This window comes from Ostrinia furnacalis, unplaced genomic scaffold (genome assembly GCF_004193835.3).
Source record: "Ostrinia furnacalis isolate ACB-3 unplaced genomic scaffold, ASM419383v2 OfSCF4659, whole genome shotgun sequence".
In the NCBI taxonomy this organism is placed as follows: domain Eukaryota; kingdom Metazoa; phylum Arthropoda; class Insecta; order Lepidoptera; family Crambidae; genus Ostrinia; species Ostrinia furnacalis.
Genome location: NW_021134898.1, coordinates 495864 through 516844, shown reverse-complemented (window position 1 = coordinate 516844; position 20981 = coordinate 495864). Strand labels below are relative to the sequence as shown.

At 35.3% G+C, this 20981-nt stretch overlaps 1 protein-coding gene across 2 annotated transcripts in view; it reads left to right on the top strand.

Moving 5' to 3' along the window:
* The first annotated feature begins 237 nt into the window (after nt 1-237).
* gas2 (growth arrest-specific protein 2) overlaps nt 238-20981 on the top strand; it is a 452494-nt gene continuing 431750 nt past the window's right edge. For both annotated transcript variants that reach the window (XM_028314320.1, XM_028314317.1), the window contains exon 1: nt 238-418. The gene's annotated coding sequence lies outside the window, so the exon portion shown is untranslated. The remainder of the gene's footprint in view (nt 419-20981) is intronic.

Genomic DNA, 20981 nt, shown 5'->3' with positions numbered 1-20981 from the left:
GCCTGCCTCTAGCGGCCTAGCTACGACGCTACGAAGGCTACGAAGCACAGTTTTTCACACTTCAATCTTTAAGTTTCTACGCAGTTAGGTGGTCAAGCTTTCTTCAGTCTAATCTAGAAGCTGTTTGGGGAATTGCATTGTTCAAAGTTATTGGATTTCGAGCCAACCCTAGTCGATGTTTCCCCCGCGCAAGCACAAGTTCTCGCCGCGAATTCGCGTTCGAGTTGCACGCGAGTTCAGCGACTCGCTGCGGCCATATCGCACCGCGCAGCCGTGCAGCGCGCACGCACCTTACCGCTCGGCAGCGTTCGGAAAACATCGCGGCATCTCGTAGTTAACCCGACAATTTGTGAGTGAGAGTGTGTGCACTGTGGAGCTGCAGTTATGCGAGGAGTTTCCAATTGTTGATGCTGTTTCGGTGAGCATTTTTTTCTTAATTGGACGGTAGTTTCGTTTTTCAGCGCGTGAGTTTGCGCGACATTAATCTGTGAATTAAAACGCGAAAGTTTCGACGGATGCTAGATTTATTGTTAGCGTTCAGAAAATAATTGATCGGTGTATTATTACAGATTTGTAATAACTTTTCCCAATTATTACTGTAGTAAAAAGAGAACTTGTCAGTATTGTTTATAATTTTGCAAAACTTAAAACTACCTCCACATTTTTTATATTAAGCAACCTGCATTTATATCAACAACAACAAAACATTGAGTAGTTACTGTGGTGTTTTTGACAATATTAGGAAGAAATGTAAATTCTCTGTCCCCCCACTAAACTTTTACGTTCAATTGTTGTTATTTTGGAAAAAAAACTTAAATAATTTAACAGCTCACCTCAAATAAACGTGTCCTCATTCATTTAAGAAGCCAAACAAAACAATGGCACTTTGTAATTCTTCGATAATGCGGACTTAAGCACGTAATCTCTTATCTCGACTTTTATTGTGCGCCAGGTAGTTTTAAAAACGATAAATGTCTTACAAATGTAAGCAAATTCCTTTAAACAACTATGAGATGTTTCTGGAAAAGCCCACAACAGAACAATATTTGTTTACAACCTGCACTTTGGTTATTATTACTCACAGATCCCCTAACAAAAACTTTTAAATTATGCAGGTATGTCTATTGCAGGCTGTGTAATTGCAAAAAATAAGACGCATTTCAGCCAGTTTTGTATAATTAATAAAAATATGTTTTTCCACCTTCGTAGCCAGTTTTCCGCCGGTACCGGTGTTTTGTTGAAAATTTTACAGCGTGTTTACATTGACGTCACATATTTATTGTCAAGCGCAAATGTTTTTTAGCTGAAATGATTAATTAGGCGTCATTGGAGTAATTACCTGTTATTGTAGTAAAACTAATTTGACTAATTAGCTACTCCAAACTTGAATTGTTGTCAGCAACTAGTGCGAGGCAGACATTTTTGGAGATTTTACTTTTGCTTGTAAAAATGATTGCATTATTACATTGTTTTTTTTTTGAAGATTCTAATTGTATTTTTTAAGCATTTTAAGTAAGATATGTACTTGTTTAAGTTTACGTTAACGAGAGTAGTAACTAATAACTATACAAGAAATAATTTTAATCGCACCACTTTATTATTATCTTATTTTGCTTATAAAATGATAGTAAAGTACGTAATAAGAATAAATTAATAAGGTATGAAAGCGAGTACGAGTAATATTCCATTTCAATTTTGGATTTCTTAAAAGTTATTAATTATGCATATTATGTCCATTAATTATGTTACTATGTGCAAGTACATGTATTTTCTTATAGATTTGAAAGACGTCAATGTCTATGAATTTAATTAATAGAAAGTGAATTAAATGACAATAAAACCTCATAATTTTATTCAGATAATAGTAGTGAAACGCTTGTGTTTTGCTGAATGAAGACAATACATATAAGATAATGTTTTCATTTGTAGCCCCTTCTATACAATATGTACTCGTTATCGTTACCATGCCAGCCTAACTATCAATATAAAAATGGTTGCGGGTTCGAATCTCTCTGGGGGCAAGTACTACTCGTAATGTGATCACGAGCATAGTATTTAAACTCTGATTTTTAATTCGACGGAATTTTGACATTTCTGAAGTGTTGCCAACATTGAAACATTCCCACTAAGGATGGAGAGCATTTTCACAAATTAAAAAATAATCCTTTCTTGAATTTAAGGTTTACTTAAAAAACTAAGGCTTAAAAATGTACTGATCATTTCAAAATGGTTATTTGAATTTTTATTATCATATTTTAGAAGATACAAAAAAAATTGGGAAATTATTTTTCTATTACTGGACTCCCTAGCCAATTATCCATGGGTTACAAACCTTTTTTATGAAAATCCTTTTGTTAATAAAATCTTAGCTTCATAAAATAATCAATTTAACAAGATGCCAATTTTATTATCCAAGTTGATTATGATGACGATAATGATGATTGATGATCAATACATATTTTCGTTTATGTTAATATGTTGTTTTACTGTGTTAAAAACACGTTTTTTTCTATTTACTCTCTAAAATGTACATAATAATTAGTGTACATTGAATTCACGAAACAAACAATAGTTCATTCTTGTAAGTTGTAGTTGATGAAATTTCATTTCATTTTATTTATTAATAATTCAAAGCAAAAAAGGCTTATTACATCTGAATTGTCAAAAAATGACAGCTGTCAGAATTCCGTCGAATTAAAAATCGGACTATAGTTGCGCAGTCAAGGACTGATGTATATTATTATTTTTATTTTATTATGTATTAAGGGCTCATCTGATGGTATTTATTTATTTGATTGCTACAAATGCTAATGGCTTGCGGGCTACATTCAGCTCACGACAGCTGGACTTGAATGGGCTGACGAAGAAAGCGGGCCTCTAATCAATGGAACACCACGAGGTGACTCATTAAGTCGTATGTGTCCATACTAATGCCTACTGATTAGATTAAACGTTAAAATACATTAGGTAGTTAGTAATCTGTCGTGAAAGAGTTGTCATAATAACTAATTTGTTGCTCTATTAGAGAGGCATTTATTTTTTCAAACTCAAATGTTTTATTGCATACTTTTAGCGATGAAAATTCTAATTAGAATAAAATTAAAGAGCTTTTAAAACAGCTTTAAAACTCCTACAGATAAAGTTTGAAAACTGCTTTACTAAGAGCATTGTTATGGGATATATGTATTGTTATGAAATTAAAAAAAAATATTTAAAATCCTAAGACGTGAACAATTTATTATAAGTACGAGTAGGTATGTACCTACCCATATTACATTTGATTTTCATATGCTGCCTACTACCTACTGTCGAATACTTACTTAATTAATAAAGCTTATTTAAAAAAAAAAGTTTTACAAACATGAATTCGTATGATTAGTCCACTTCACATGCCAATTTAATTTAATAGTAGGTACACTTCCAGGAATACGATTACGCCTATAATTACTTTAACTAATATCGTAGTAATAACGAGTACAGTCAGCGTCAAATAGTTCGTGACACCCAAAGTAGGCAACAAATTCGCAACACGTCTTTGTTACAATGAGGGCTATCGTTTTTATACTTAACAGTTGGCACCCCTGGCGATTGACAGGACCTTACTCTACAGTGGCGCCATCTTGATGAGTGCAAATACGATAGTCCTCCTACCACTTTAGCGCTCACCAGTTGGCGCCACTGTCTTCGCTACTAGCAAGTGACAGGACCTTACTCTACAGTGGCGCTAACTGGTGAGCGCTAAAACGATAGCCCTCATTGGAATAAGGTTATGTTGTCAAATTTTTGACCACTTTGGTTGTCTCGAACTTTTTGACGCTGACTGTCCCACCTTAGCGTTAGTAATTTGTTATTGCTAATTAAAAATGTGTTAACATTCGGTACCTTTTAATAATATTTAGACACAAGTAAGTACCTAATTAACGAATAAACTAGTGTAGGTACTTGAGTCAAGTTAATGAACTATAAGTATTTGTTTACATTAGTTATACGGTCAAGTGCGAGTTGTTCTCGCACGTGCAGAAGGGCTCGCTCTGTACAAATTAATTTAATCGCTTAAGATTATACAGAAAATAACTCATTAATTAAACTACATATTTACTAAAGGCATGTATTTAAATGATCTTTTTAAATTAGCAAAAACGGCAAATAAAAAAATCTAAATGGTCATCTATTTTAATGATTGATCCTCTTTCTTTGAGACATAAAATAAATGAAATCGATCGATATTTTAACCTCTTTTGAACTACGCAAAAAAAATTGAGATGTAAAAATTATATCTGATCGTTACTTGTTGGTCCTCAAAAATAAAAGAAATGAGCACCAAATATTCAATATTGTGATACTTTTTTAAATAATTCGATTTGTATAAATTATTTTTTGTCTATATCAAATAATCTTCAAAATAATTATGTTATGGTACTTATTTTTATTAAGTTGTAGTCAAAGGATGGAAACTATTTAAAGGCACTTGATGTTTAAAGATTTTTTTATTATTAAAAAAGCATACTTAACACGTTCACACTGCGTTATCGGGTCAAATTGACCTTAGGTGCTGGATGCGTTGGTGCGGGATGATATATTCGGTCTTTTCAGTAGTACGAAATATAAATATTGTTTTGCAATTGTTTCGTCAAACACAGTAAATATTTGGAAAAAAAAACTTATCAGGTCCTTACGACCCGATGTCGCACTAAAAGTAAACAAAATAATATCGTTTAGTGCTTTTATCGTGTCTAATCGACCCGTTGACAGATGACTTTATGGTCACTGATCACGGTCGAGATCGGTATACTAAGAGAAAATCAACCTTGCGATTTGAAAAACATAAAGAGGTAAAAATTATGATGTCGGGTTCAGGGATGTCAGAAGTAAGAAATTATTTTACATAGCGCCTCTAGTCCCAAACTAAGCAAAGCTTGTAATTTAAACAAACATGGCAATGTACCATTCTGCTTGCTTATTGGCCGCTAAGCCCTTGGCCAACTCAGTAACCAATGACGGACGATTGTCACTCAACCACAAAGTACCGCGTAAATTAAAAGATATTTTTTAATTAAAAATATTAACCAATAATATTTTTTGTTAGATCAAATATATTTTAAAGTTAAGTTATACATAGATCGAAATGTATTTATTAGGTGATCAATATTAAAAGGCAAACTTGATATAAAAATCATCAAATTAACAAAATTAAAGATCAATAACTAAAAAAGAGGATCAAATATTATTTTTGTTTACCGAATATTAAAAGAGTATATTAAACATGAATATTATGTTACCTTTAATGAAGATCATTCATAATTTATCCGTAGATCAACTAATATAGACCCAATAATTAATATAAAGATAAAATATAATAAAAAACATCATTTATTTTTAAAAGTGCACATACAAAAAAGATCAATTAGTTTTTAGAGGATCAAATAATATTGTCCCTTTACTAAATACTTAAATAAAATAAGGTTTATTATTTACATAGTTCTAGACTTCTAGAGAATTAAAAATGTTAAAGCTTCACTAATCGGTTTTAATAAAGCTTATTAGTTACGCAATTCATGTTAAGTATTTCTAAATTATGTATACCTATGTAATCAAATTATAATTTCAATTGACTTTCTCCGAGTTGACAATCCATATGCACTGAGTTTATCAGTGAGCAGCGTGGATAGTGATAAGAAATCGAACCATTATTTCTGTTACTCATGTTGCATTATCGCTATTATTAGCCATTTTCCCCTTTTTGTATTAAATTAGGTTCAAATAGTATTTATTTAATTATAAATTGAAATTATTTTTACACAAGATTTCGAGCTTACAGTCCTACTAAAATACATACATATAAGTTTTTCTAAAAGATTTCAGATGAAAATAATTATTGTCATGTGATATTAAGTAACATCTTGATAGACTAATAACTATTGAAAGTTTTTAAGTTGGTAATTCCAACAACATGACTTCGCAGTCGTACTTGTAAGTGACGCTTTATGGTGATGGGTAAATCATGGTTACCGTTAATGTAACCGATAAATCCCAAGTTAAAGTTAATCAATTGCCATTAACAACAAGAATCCAGTCGGGCATTCGTGTTAGCGATCGTTTGTGTCGCGACTCGCGAGCGATGCGCGAAACATCCTTTGAGACGCCGACAAACTAGGATAGCCAGCTAAGAACAGCTTGTTCACGCCCGATGCGCCTGATAATAATAAAGCAGGATAATATGGCACAAGACTATATTTAAATATTTGATAAGTATAATTATTTACCATATCCTTTATCAAATATGCATTCAAATTTCAATGTCAGTAAATAATTTATATTTTAATCATGTGGGAAAATCATACCATTATTACATTGCTACGAATATTGCGATACCACCATGGAAAGGCCCAGGCGGGTACTGACCCGTGTTTCATACGTAGTCGCTTATAGGTATGTCGAAACCTTGAATAAAATAAATATAAGTCTACATATTTTAAGCTATCAATAAAAAGTGAAGATGTCCACGGAAGGTATTTATTGCTTAGCAGCATAAGATAAAAAAAAACATTTTCAGCCAGTTTTTGCTATCTTTATGAAGCAATGTTTGATTTGACTGGACTGTTTCATCTCGTCAGGCTGTGATCGTCTGTGATGCATTCGTGGCAATTAGTTTGAACATCTGTTAGGTTATTAGGATTGTTTGATTTAGATAAGTGGCCGCTATGAGAACTACAATTAGTTGGGCGAATATGAACCTGTCTGTAATAAGTAAATTATATGTTATTTACTCTTTACTATGATAGCGAGTTGGAATAAATTGTATGCTATGCGCTATGTTTAGTCTAGTAATTGAAATTGTGTTTTAAAGAAATACTTAATTGCTGATAATATTTTGTAGAAAACAAGATGCAAAACTACTTTTATATGAAAGTTTTCGGAGAAATCAATTCCAATAATGACTAAATGTTAATCAGCTTGTAGAAGCTAAGCATGTGTAGGAATTTATAGCTAGGAAATTGATAAAATCGTCGATTGATTTAGTTGCAAATCATGCAAGCAGTATGCAAATGTGCCATCTTTACATCGAAAATACATTCGTGAATGCACAATGGCAATGTCTGATTTGTCTGGTGGCTGGTCATCTAGTTGCTTCCTCGTGAAAAGGATGTCAGTTCGGTTCCCCGACGCAACAATTATATCATGGATCCAAATTAATGGGCTTCATATTAATTAGAATTGCGTAAGGATGGTGAGGTGAGGCAGCGTCCACTCAGAGCGGGTAGCGGAGCGATAACTACAATAATTAATGTCGTTAAATCTTGTGACTCGCGGTTACGATCAATAAAATGTTTGTGGAGCAGAAAGAAGGGCACTTGCAAGATCTCAAAAATCGCTCGTAGAGATAATAATAGGATGAGTCTTTTGCTTTTTATATTTTATACTTTCTAAAATTGCAATTATTTTTATTTGGGATTCTATTGTTCGTTCATAATACTACGATAAGTCGTCGGTTTGGCAGTAATCTCTGCGTTAAGGTTAGTTTCATTCATTCATAAGGAAAATAATGCCTTAGTTTTTATGAAGTTAATTCTAGTGGTCATCACAACCGGCAGTTATCAGCTGACCTCGCAGTTTTTGTGTTGACACGAGCCATTGTAGCCTCCGGTCAGCTCCTCGCTGGCCTGCACGCCTGGTGCATCCAAGCGAGGAATTACTTGTATTTACTGAATTAAATTACTAAATATTAGCCATTATTGATATGGGATAACTTGTCTGCCCGTAAACATCAAAATTATTGCTTAGCTTATTTCAAATGCCTACACATATAGGTAGGTAAGTATATCGATTGTATACTTCATTATTGTAGTCTCAAAATACCACCGATTTCAGTCCTATGCCTGTATCCCAGAGCACCCAGTCGCGAAAGTATAATTTAATAAATTGACAAAATATGGAACCCTTGTCAACTCCAGACTGTTAAAATGTTTATTACTGAGTTGGTAGGTACTTTTCTTAAATGCCCTATGATTATGATTGCGTAAACAACTAGGTATTCGTGTTTTAAAACTATATGACCATTATTACACTAAATTAATTTGCAAATGGTTGCCGATTCTGAAATATCACTTGAGCAATATGAAATATTCAGTTATTGCGCCAGTGGCCTACATAATAATAGTTACATACTCTGCGCTTTTAAAATTAAGCATCATTTTAATATCTTACAGCCTTTTGAAATTGCAATCGTTTAGGTTTTGAATACCTACATTACATATTCTAGATCTACCTATGTTTAAGTGAAAATGCAAATCCATAGACTATAAATCTTATCTAATAGTAACAGCCAGAGCCGTCGGCGTCGAAGTATTTTTAATAACCTCGACTAATGTATGTAAAATGCCCGTCGGTTTAGTGAGGAATTTATCGATTAGATCAAACAGCGGCTAAGTTATTAGTTTGCTAATTCTGACAGCAGTTGCGTACTATCTGACGTGCAAGAGAATTCTTAAGAAAGGGGTTTTCGTTAAAAACCGCCTTTTTTCCAACCACTTAAATAAAAATGTAAGACCTGGATAGAGCGTTTTCTATTACAATTTCTATTACACATTTTATGTCAACTTGTCACTAAACACCCTGTAATTGTTTATGTAGGTGTTAGTATGGTCAAATAACGTCGCAGTTCAATGATAACATCATCATAATAGTGACGTTAACCAAAACTGTTAATGTGACTTTAATATGGAGATAATTCACAATTTATTGACGCGTTGGAGTGACTATCATCCAAGAGATACGCAATGCGGCCGGGTCAGTCGTGACCCATGCAACCGACTGACCGTTTCATATTGTTTGTGCTTTTGTAAAATGATTAGTGAACAAAATTTAAAGCAGCGGACCGTAACAAGGCCTGTTAAAACGTAGATTGATGGCGAGAGACGACCTCCAGCTTATGATTTTATTTAATGGATTGAGGTGTGCTACCATCAGCTCACGGTCGTTGATGAATGATGTCAGTTGTATACTCTGGGAGTCGATTAACTATGTAACTTATGTGCCATTCATTCGGAGCCTAGATCTTTTTGTAGATAATGTGCTATACTAGTTTTAATTACAAGATGTAGCATTGTGCAGAATAAAAGAACTTGTCAATCGATTTTGATGGAACTTAACGTTTCATTCCATATTGATAATTGGGTGATAAGAATCTTTTAATTTACGCTGTGCGTTACGACTCTACATAAAGTTGTTTTTACACAACCAACGTCTTGTCGCGTTAATATTTAGTAGAGTTATTAATGGTTTAAATAAGTAGGTAGGTATAATTAAACGAAAATAAACCAAATTTGTCATTGTTGTACAAAACCAGAAAGATAAAATATCCCACGCATGCGAGCACACGTGGTCTCGAGCATGTGACAGGGTCACCGATGCACTCGTAATGACACAAACAATAAACTCGGCTTAGGCTGAGTTGCACCACCTAATTTTGACCGTAACTTTAACGGTAACCAGTGTATTTTGTATGGAGTTTGACAGATTTTTGACGTTTGTTAAAGTCAAAGTAAGATGGTGCAACCCAGCCTTAGATTAGACCCTCGCGGGAGACCTCTGACGTCATATGACCGCAGTCTGTGACTCTATTAGGTGATAACACTCGGGATTTTTTCATTGTTAATTCGTTTATTTTTTGTAGGTATGGGCTTGTATCATTAGGTCTTTTTGTGATGCATCATGTTACACAAAACGATCTAAGTAGGTTATGTACCAATCAGCATTTACTCACTTACCTACCATTAGCTTTGTATTAATAACATCTTAGTTCATGAAAACTAGTTATTTCTGACTAACTGCAGATATAATTGCGATTAGATTATACTGAGGCACTCACACAAATTATAGCTTCTGATTGATCATTTCGATTACTATGATTATACGTGATGATTGGCTTAAATTGATCTAAGTATCTAACTATCTAATCGTCTATCTTCATTAATCAAAGATTAATTTGTCTTTTCGAATCACTCGATGATACTGGAGTTAGCCTTTATCTTAAAACTAATAAGTTATGACATTATGGTCGCTAAGACGATAATCCCATGTAAGACATAGTAAATGTTTCTAATACTCGTATGTCTTTCAATAAGCATTACAAATATGGGGATTAACTATGACAAACTACAACTGTTAGTTAACGTCGAAACCTCATAGTAATTTGTCGTTAATGTGCAAAGATACGTACTATTTTAGTGCGTGGGTAATTCAGATTGTTTATTTGCGGTACTTAACTGTTGTGTATGATGCATTTATATCCAGAGGGGACTATCCAAGTGTCTCAGGCAAGCTGCATTATTCGTGTGGTTTGAACAAGTGATGTCGTAGAATCAGATTTTGTGAGTCGTCATAGCAATCAAATATGGCTCTATCTTCAGAACTTGTAACCAAGTTAAATGCTTGTAGGTTGCTATTGATTTACCTGATTATGTTACGGTGAGATTCTCATACAGTAAGAAATCAATTAAATTGAATGATATACAACTTAGTTATTACAAGTAAATTGTTTTAAAATCACACGGCACTTCCTCCACGGGGTACAATAACACAAAGCACGTGTTTGAATAACAACGCGGGCGCAGCATCGTGGTCGCCCACGGACGCCTCCGCCGCGGCCGCTCCAACTCGTAGTGGCGTTTACACCTCGTTTACCTTTACTCGTGGCCTTCCTCACCGTGGGCCTCGGCATATGCTGAATGGGGTACCATTGCGATGGGCATCGCTGTGCGACAGGGCAGCTCAATTGATTTTCTCTTCCATTGTGTGTTTTATGTGCCTCTGTCTTTTTTGTTTTTTTTTTATTTACCTCTTTTGTATTTTCTTATGTCCATTGTAATAAATCTTTCTTTCTTTCTTCAGCTGTTGCTGGGCCTATTTAGCATCTCCTCCCTCAAGTACCCGCAAATCGAGACATAGTAGAAATCAATTGTCTCCTGCGCTTAGGGTTTGATGGGCTAAAACTCATAGTTTCATTCGCCATACTCACTGCATCGCCATGCAGGTTTGCAGGTCCGTGTTCTGTGCATCGCAATTTGTTTAATTCCATCATGTCCCATTCCGAGGTATACCTGACCTTTGACATTATGAGTTTCTTTCTTTTCCAAAATCACCCATGTATTTTGAAGTCCCATGTTGTGTAATTATTAAGTCTCTGAGAACGAAAGCTTTTAATCTCTGCGCAACATTAATTGCTGTAAGTTTTCCTGTACATCCGCTCTGTGTAAACCCCTCAAGAATCCATCAATGGACCAGTTTTTGTGGAGTCGCGGACAGGCTGATGTCACTTGTCCGAGCGAAGCACCTGTCGCGCCCGCTCCACCCACGGCCTCGTGAGACGGAGCAATTGTTGATGTTGATCATGTACTGTACTTATATTTGTTGATGACTTGTCGAGTCGAGACAAACTAATCAGTAATACTGGATGATACGGGCAACTTAGGACCGGTCGTTGTGGAAATCCTTGAAGCTGTCCTTTTTCAGGAGTGGACGTCATTTGGCTGAAACGAACGAATCAGTAATGATTATGAACAGCAGAAAGCGTAGGAAGCATCAAAACACTTAATTAGGTTTAAAGAACATTTATTTCTCAACAACTGTCAGCTATCTTCAGGACACTTTAACTAACAATTAAATGAGATTAAAATTAAGTGTCTTCTATTGTTTTCATGTTTTGTTGTTTTTCAGTTTCAAGTTCAGCTCTAATAATTCTGTCTGAAATCATTTTTGTCACACTCGTGGATTAAATTTCCTACTTCGAGCAATGTAAACTGGCCTACTAAAAAATCAAGATTCAGCATTACATTGCTCATGTATGCGTGTTCTCCTTTTACATATTATGTAGTTTTCTCAAAGAAAGCAAAACGGAATAGACAACGATCAGATTAGCTGAATTAAGAGTACGAACTAGTCCCGTAGCAACGCTCCGGTGCGCCCGCGCATAATGAGTGACGAAAGAGAATACCGAGCGAAAGTGACTAACTGGGACATCGCCACATATTCGGGCGATTTACTTAGAAACGTGCGGATTTACATTTTATTAGTTATGGCAAAGGTGCAAATAAATTAAAAAGAAAGAAAGCGCAGTATCTTCTTGTGATTATGCCACCCTCCACCCACCCTCCACCCACGTACATCCACCCTCTAACTATAAGAATTGGTGGTAAATTACTTAATACTAACTTAAGTGCAAATTGATAAAATAATGATCGAGTACGTTATGCAGCTCTCTATTTTTTCTTTGAATCAACCTGTTCTAACGAATGATCAAAAGGATAGTGACGACAGGGTTATCTCAGTTTTTGTTCAATGCTGTACCTAAATGCTAACGAAGAAATGATTTATTATTTGGTTTCAAGTTGGCAGTGTCCCAAAGCCAACCTTGCAATAAATCCACGTGGTCCGTTGATCGATTTCCCGCGGGATGCATCTAGTCTGATTGAATCCAAAAAGTGGGCTCTGCTCCAAATTGATATTGAAAAATTGTTTCCTATTAGTTTCTTTCTTTCGGTATTTTTTTCGAGGATGTAAACCCCTAGTGTTAGACACTATGAGCCTTCGCAGGCGCCTGTATTATTCATACATAGTATAAAAGTAAGAACCGGAACCATTACATTTTAATGTTTAAAAGTAGGAAAAAGTTGTAATTGATAAATTAATTGCACTACTAATTTATAAATATTTCTTTTTAATAGTATAAAACATGATGCTAGACTGCTAGTTAATTATTTTTTAAAATATGTTATTAGAATACAGTTACACTAATTATATCGGGATAGTATTGCCAATAAATAAATCATGTTTGATCAATCATTTTTGTATGTTCCTGTACGCTACAACAAACTGTTTTAGGACTAGGTACAGTAACATTTTTATTAGCTTCTCTAGCTGAAGTGCAATGACTGAAGACAACATATAAAAATGAATCAATCAAGAATAAGTAGGATGTTTTTGTTATTTAGGCAGTAGGTAAGTGGATTCGCCGTGTCCTGTGGCGATAATAATACGGATTCGCCCACAATAAATACGAGTGATAAGCTACGCGCCAGGGTCGCATATTATTTAAATTATTTTTTAGTAATTGCATATTGTAATAAACATTCTGCAGATAATTAACATTGACGCGCATTCGCATGCTCGAAGGAGAAATATTTTACATTTAATTTTATCAGAATATCAAATCAAAGTTAAATAAACACTTTTAAACTGCAGATTCGAGTCACTTGAAAAAATCTCGATTAACTCAACAAAAATGTTTGGACGTGTAAAGGAGCTTTTTATAAGCGTACTCGCTAAATAAGTGAATGGATTTTGGATATTTTCTTGTTCATCAAGTTTTTCACGAGACTAATGTATGTATCATCTTTTTAAATAATATTGAACAACACAGGTACTTACTTAAAATTATGATTAAGTTTGTGTGTCACTTGATGTTATTGTGATTGATAGTCCACATCAAATTGCGAAATAAACGTGTTCCATATATATTTATTGCTAGATCATCAACGTAATCATGTCTCGTCAAGCGCCTTCGGTAGCGCCCGCGAGTAAACACGCCGATTGCCGCAATCAGCGGCAGATAACAACAAAAATATAATAACGCGCGGATTCCCACGCGGCAAAGGTCATACGAGTGGCCAATGTCATAACATATTGTAGCAGCCATTACGGAGAAACCTCAGATCATAGAAATATGATCTGAGGGAGAAACCGCTTCCGATCGCCATTATTCGCCGGAAGAGCCTCTCATTACAGGGTTGCCATTTATTCAGATTTATTCAGTTTTCAGCTGAAACAAATAAAACGGTTAGTGGTGTTTTCAAAAAGGTTTTGTCAGCAATTTCCTTGTCTGTATTTCTTAAAGGTTTGTTAGTTGTATATTTCGCGAACGTTAAAATGATGGTTTTTAATTATACCTAAACGAAATAATAAAGAAAGTAAGTAACAATTGCTTAATCCTTTCCGATCCATCACCGTCACTTTTTAAAGCCTCGTTTTATAATTCCGGGTGTGTTATCAATTTGGCACCCCTGTCATCATCGGAAGAGGCGGCATCACGCAGGCGGCGCACGCGCAGCGCACGTCGCTCGTGTCATGCGTGACGACGCGACTGCGGCCGAAGAAATCGCCGCAATCGATCGCCTTCGCGAACGAGATAACGATTTTGTAACGGAAGTGGAACTGTTGCGAAACAATGTGGAATGATGAGACGTCATAATATAAATGTTTTCTGAAAGTTTCTGTTTACAACTTCATGCTTTAAATCTGGCCTTTCAGTAACAGCGCTGTTGCGAACAGCTTCAGGTAGTCACATAGTTTTAATGCGCTTCCAAATAAACTTTTGCTGTTTACGAGACTACGACTGAAATTATTTATTTCAGTCACTCGTAGGTTGTGTTAACATCACTCTTATTTTTTCTTCAATGAAGATGTTCCGTGAGAGTGTTCATATTCTAGTCAATAGATGTTATGCGTAGAAGAAAGCTTTAGAGTCCTAGATAGTTAAACATCGCGTTCTCAATCTAATTGAAGACTACCTAAGCAAGGCTGTTTTCAGGTTAAGTGGCTGTCGTTATACTTCTTGGTTAACTTGCCATTGCAGATGTATCTGTGGAATAAACCATTCAGTAATAACTACAGCCAGTGAAAACGAATCTTTTTGAGGTGTAATTTGAATATTTTTGACAGTGGACGTCTATTTTCGATTTCGACCACGTCTGCGCGCGCGCAACGGAAATCGTTTAGAGCCGCGGTTCCGCGCATTCTAATGGCATCCTTTGATTTCTTTCATGTTTATTTGTTTTATAAATACCATTACATTCAATTTATACGATATCTATATATGGAGATATAAAACTTTTATGGTTATTTTTTTTTTCGAGGTAATAAAATAAAGATTCAACTATTTTACAAGAAAAATCCTGTTTGGTTAGATATTATTAAACCTTGTCAACGTACTCTCGATTTCAGAGTGTGTCCAGGGTACAGAATTGTCCAGAAGCTCGTTATTCCATTGTTTCGCGGAAGTCATAACACGTTGTCCGCCGCGCGACGAAATGGGTCATTTCGGGGACAAGTGGGTGAGCCATTTGCCACGTTTGAGCTAGAGTTACCAGTCGCACTTTTGATTTAGGACAAACCATCAGATAAGAAAAGTTATAATAGGATGAAACATCTCCGACTTTCGTTACTTGATGGACATAGCAAATGACGAAAGACTTCGTAGCAAATGACATTCTTAATTCTCTTCCTTATTACTTGTCTAAAAGTTGGGAAATTTACACTTATTGGACGACTTCAATCGACACATTGCGCAGATAATGCTCTAGCGGTTATGACAAGTTAAGGAAATGTGTTATCGGTTAAACAAAGAGTCAAGTGACTTTATTGTTTACTCAATAATATTGCCCCAATTCACATTCAAGTAAAAAGTACTCGTTTGTCACATTAGTTTATTCATATAATATAGCAATAGGCTTAATAAACCATCTTATAGTCTTAATCCAAACTAAACTGTTAGCTTTTACAGATCATTCCTTAAAATTTCTAATAGAATAGAATAGACTTTTTTGATCACAGTAAGCACAGTCCCAAATTATCTCTTTTAGTAAGAAAAAACATAGTTATCAATACACACTTATAAGAAATTTTATAATCAGGGCATTCAAACAGCTGACGACAAAAACAAAACGAAGTCACCGAACTTAAGAGCAGGACATCCTGCTTAGGGCGGGCCATCTGGCGGCCCTACTGGCACATGTGGCATCTGGGTCAGCTAGGCGGCTTAGACAATGCCAGTGGCGGTGATGAGCCGCGAATGGATGTTAATACTGGTTGCTCAATAAACCTATTTTGACCACCTGGCTGTCAGTGTTAATGCCTCCGCGGTAAGTTGTTAGTCGAATAATCTAGATTTTAAAATAAGTTGGTTATTAACAATCACTATGTGGTGAAAAAGTTAAAATAACGATCATAATAATCATCCTTATTATCACAAGCAAATGTTATTTATAAATTGTGTACATTGTATTTACGGTTGCGCTTCTTTACGCAAACATTGTAACTTATCAAGTGATGGACGTCTGACAGGAGATGACATCAGAAGATATGTTTGCACATCAGTAGATCTATTGATTAATTCTGTCCTAGATAAGGTTCACCCTGAACCTTTCAACAAGTGCATTGCAAGCTTTGAGTTTCATTGATTGTTTTCATCTCGGTTTAACTATTCAATGTGCCACTCAGAACCATTAATCCTAAGATACAAAACATTAGGAAGGTTCGGCCTTGTTAACTAAATTGAAAGACCTTTACATTACACTTACTGTACATTAAATTCACGTGTGACTGCGCAATTGTCTTCGCAAGCTAATCTTAAATAGGTTTTCTTGTTGCGTATTATGCTCAAGTATTCTCAAAGGGCCATTCAGCAACCTCACATCTTTAGTTTTAAGACCCTTGTTATTTTTACGACGTGCTTGTCAAGACGGTTCATTCATCTCCGATAGCACATCGTGTGGGCCACATAAAGGGCGTGTGACCTTTGCCTATCGATTGAGCTCGGTTTTGAAGTGTTTAGTTTTTGAAACTTTATATACCACCTACTTATCTGTTGAAAGATAATGCAATATTATTTTTCCTGTAGACTCTACAAAAACGTACGTTAAGCTTTCTAGATTATTGTACCGTTGAAGGCGGTAAAGTCAAAATTTATTTATTTATTTATTTAATAAAAATCTTACCTCTAACATTACAGGTTACCCCAATGCGATAGAGTATAAAATGCTACATTTCTACCTATAGAGAGATCTTTTCCAACTAAATTAAGCTAAGTCGTGAAAATTCTAAGTACACGAGGGCAGACAGTGCGACGGGCGTGGCGTGGTTAATATCAAGCTCCTTTTACTATTTTGTCCATATCCCCGCAGACGTGTGGTTTATTACTAACTTTATTATTTCTGTTCCGCTGCGCAGGGCTTGCAATTTCACTTTTTTATTTCAGTTTTATTGCTTTTAATTAGTGACCGACCGAATATTCGTTTTCGTTTTCGTTTTCGGCCATATTCGGCCAAAAAATGGGCATTCGGCCATATTTTCGTTTTCGGCCAAAAACCAGCCGAAGCTTCGGCCAAACCGAATATCAGAAATACGTGAACAAGATGGTGACGTTTATCGTTCTGATATCTTCGGAAGTGAATCTGGTGCACTCATGGTTCCAATCAGACTTGAACGGACGCGGTATTGTCACACTCTTTTGAAGTTGTGAAGTGAGGTTACGTTGTAAACAGTGTCCAGCGAGAATTTTCCAAGTTCAAAATTTGAATACAAATAAAACCAAAGAGTTTTCATTAAGTTTAATTGTTTCAAAATAGAGTAATGCGGATTTGAAATACGCCATGAGTCACTGATCGGGAGCCTACAGAGCGTTCGCAGTTGAGCAATAAGTATTTGAAATGTATTGTCGAATGATCGATGAATGTCGGATACCACAACTGCAACTGCATCCCGGACAACTACGGAACTCTATTTCAGCAAGAAGGTGTCTCACCACACAAGGAGAGGACCTCGATGGAGACACTGAGGACTATTTTTTTTTTCAAATAAATGATCAGCAGGTACAGGGACATACCCTAGCCGCCTTGGTCACCAGATCTCACACCGTGCGACTTTCTCTTGTGGGGATATCTCAAGTCAAAAGTTGACAGCAAACTATCCTTGAATAATTCAGGTTCTGTAAGAAAATATCCGTCGTGAAGTTGCAGGAAAATTATTAGCACGATTTGCTTTCGCATAGTTGCGAATGTAAGGGTCCGGCTGTAAGAGTGCATATGTAAAACGGGCATCATTTAAACGACATTGCAATAATGCAATAAATAATAAAAAGTCATATGATTTATTTGTATTCATTTTTGAAGTTGAAAAATTCCCACTGGACACCCTTTATTTCTTCTTCACTTTCCATGTAGGATTTCAATATACACCGGAAATAATATTCTACTAAGAATTCATAATATTTTTATTGTGTTTTAATGCCGGTTTTCTATAATAAATCTTTATCAAAATCAACTGTCAAACGTCAATATGTTTTTGGTAAAAACATTTTTGAAAAACATGGTTTTCAAAGTTTTTACATAGGTAATTTCATATTGTTTACAAGATATTATTTGATCACAGATTGAAATTTGAGAGTTGAAGGTCATTTTCGTTTTCGTTTTCGTTTTCGGCCGAAAATGAGACTGCAGCCGAAGCTTCGTTTTCGTTTCCGTTTTCGGCTGAAAATCCATATTCGGTCGGACACTACTTTTAATATGAAGCAAATTAGTTCGACCATTTTAGAGAATTTATAACCAAGTACTTTGAAAGGCGTGAGAGAATGATTTAGGTATAGTTATATTACCAGGCGCTTTATTGCTATGGAAACATAAATAAAATTGTAATTCTGAACCTAATAATGTACTCGTATCACAGAATAATAATAAGTACTGCTCGTATGTACTAAATGGTGTGTGTAGTTTTACTTTTGATGAACAAATATGTAAATATTTTGTGCTAGGTATAATTCTATTGGTTGTTAGGAAAATTTACTTTTATTTTAGCAAAATTGAATTTAAAAGACATAACCCTACTTCTGGCGCAGTCGCGTAAAAAATATAAATAAAGTGTATAGGTCACAGTCGGTAGCCCTACGGCTTAGTATATCCATAAGACATCGGTCGTAAACGCCGAGGGTCATAAACGGCTTGCGCCAGCGCCGGCAGGATGATGTCCTTAATAAACTGGGGCTTTAAAATAGCGAGGTGAATTCGGAACTTATTCTCTGTATCAAGGCTTGTAATACTCTTATTATTACAGGACACATGAGACTACGCTAAAAAAATTATTGTGTCTTGATTTTCTACTACTTTATGGATTTGAACTTTTTCCTTCACAAGCTCAGTGGTTAACCATTGCAGAGTAACATGTACCTATGAAACTTGATCGTCAATAATAAACGAAAAGTATAACGAATTAACTAAAATATAGACTCCTTAGGTCTGTAAAGAAAGTAAATGAAAACTGCGTTGTTTTTTTTTTTTTTTTTTTTTTTTTTGTTACGGCACTTTTTCGAAAATAAGTGTTAATTAAAATAATAATAATCATTAAGACGTTTAGACAAATTAAAGTTCTTTATTTAGTGCTTTCTTCTTATATTTTCAATATTAAAATGTATTTAAACTATTTTCAACCTTATGTCTCTCACACAGAGTTCAAAATCAATTGACGAAAAAATACAAATTATGGTAGATTGATGTGCCAGCAACTCTAAATAAATTCTAAAATAATAATCCTTGCTTGCTTATGAACCAAATAGTATGAATTCATGGATAAAATAAATATTTTTTTCCGATGCGCAATAAAATTCGCCCGCTGTGTCCTGAAGAAAAAATTTTTTTCACCTACTTTTTGCGAAAAAAGTACCATACAATGTTATATTTTTATAATCCTGATAAATGTAGCTTTCAGGCCATATTTTTTTTATTAGATTATCTCTAGTGGTTTAAAAGTAAACGACGTTTATTTAAAAAAATACTTTTTGGTTTTTGTGAATTTTACTCAATATTTCTAATTTTTTGTATGAAAAGGCAAAAAGTTTGTTCTAGAAATGAATTCTCCATCTTTTAATTATCCGAAAATGATAGCACACTTGCCCTAATACCCATAGTTTTGAAGATATGGGCCTTAAAGTGAAGCGCGGCGGAAGGAAACTTGCCCCCCCTCCCCCTGCTACCACAGGGGGGGCTCCCGATGTCTACCGACGGAAATCCACTCAGGAGCACCCAAAGAACCACTGTTGCAAAAATGAGCCTTCTATACCAAAGTGGAGGGGTCTCCATACAAATCATTGCACTAAATTCCCTACTACTGCTGCGACGCGAACTTTAAAGATTTTCTTCTGACACAATCATGGTGCCCCTACAATATTGGTGTTATTTGAAAGCCCAATAAATATCCTTAAAGAAAAACACATTTAACTTCTTAATAAATGATTAACATATATACCATACCTAAATGTAACTTGAAAAAAGACCTCACTTTGGGCTCACCTCTGGGATCAATTAGACCAATTTTTATGGTTATAAAACCAAATAATGATCTCACGTGGACGTGTCCTCTTTAACAGATAGATAGCGATTCATCCCAACTTAACAGTTTTATAGCCATAAAAGTTGGCTCAAGCGTAACTACCTATTTTTGAAGAAGTGACTCTGGATCCTTCTAAAAACACATTTTTGGGATTAAAACCTTTCCTTTAATGAAATGAAGTTTAGAACTAGGCTTTCAAATGCAACCAATTTTGGTGGGAAGTGGGGATGCATACGTTTGAGAAGTGCTTGTTGCGGGAGGTGCGATTTATTTGATGCCGAGTGTATGTTTTCTTTGTACTAACAGAGTTCTAAGTTCGATTTATCCTTAAAAAGAAGCCCTTAGTGACTAAGGGCACTAAGGGCCCTCGCCCATGGCGACTTTTTGTAGCGAAGCAGTTGCGCTTCTGTAGCGCGTTAGTAGCGCGTTGACATCACTTCTGTAGTGCGTTGCAAATGCACTAACGCGCGTTAGTAGCGATGCTGTCGCGCGTTTACGAAACTAAAGAAAAGAAAGGTCGCCGTGGGCGTGGGCCCTTAAAGCTCTCAAAAAATATTCAAACAAAGAAATCAGGCTACCTAAGCAAGTCATTTTCTTATGAAGTTACATGAGGAGTACTTACAGCTTGACGTTTCAGCAGCGTTGCTACAGCCTTGGTCACAAGCAGACTGGTGGCTCGAGCTTCTACAACTGAAATTATTCACACTTGTTGAATCAATCAGCAAACATAATAAATACATATTAGGAAAATCCTATCTGTAATGCCAACGCAAGAAAATCAGGAAAACCCATAAATGTGTGTGATTAATTGATAAACAATAGACTTAATT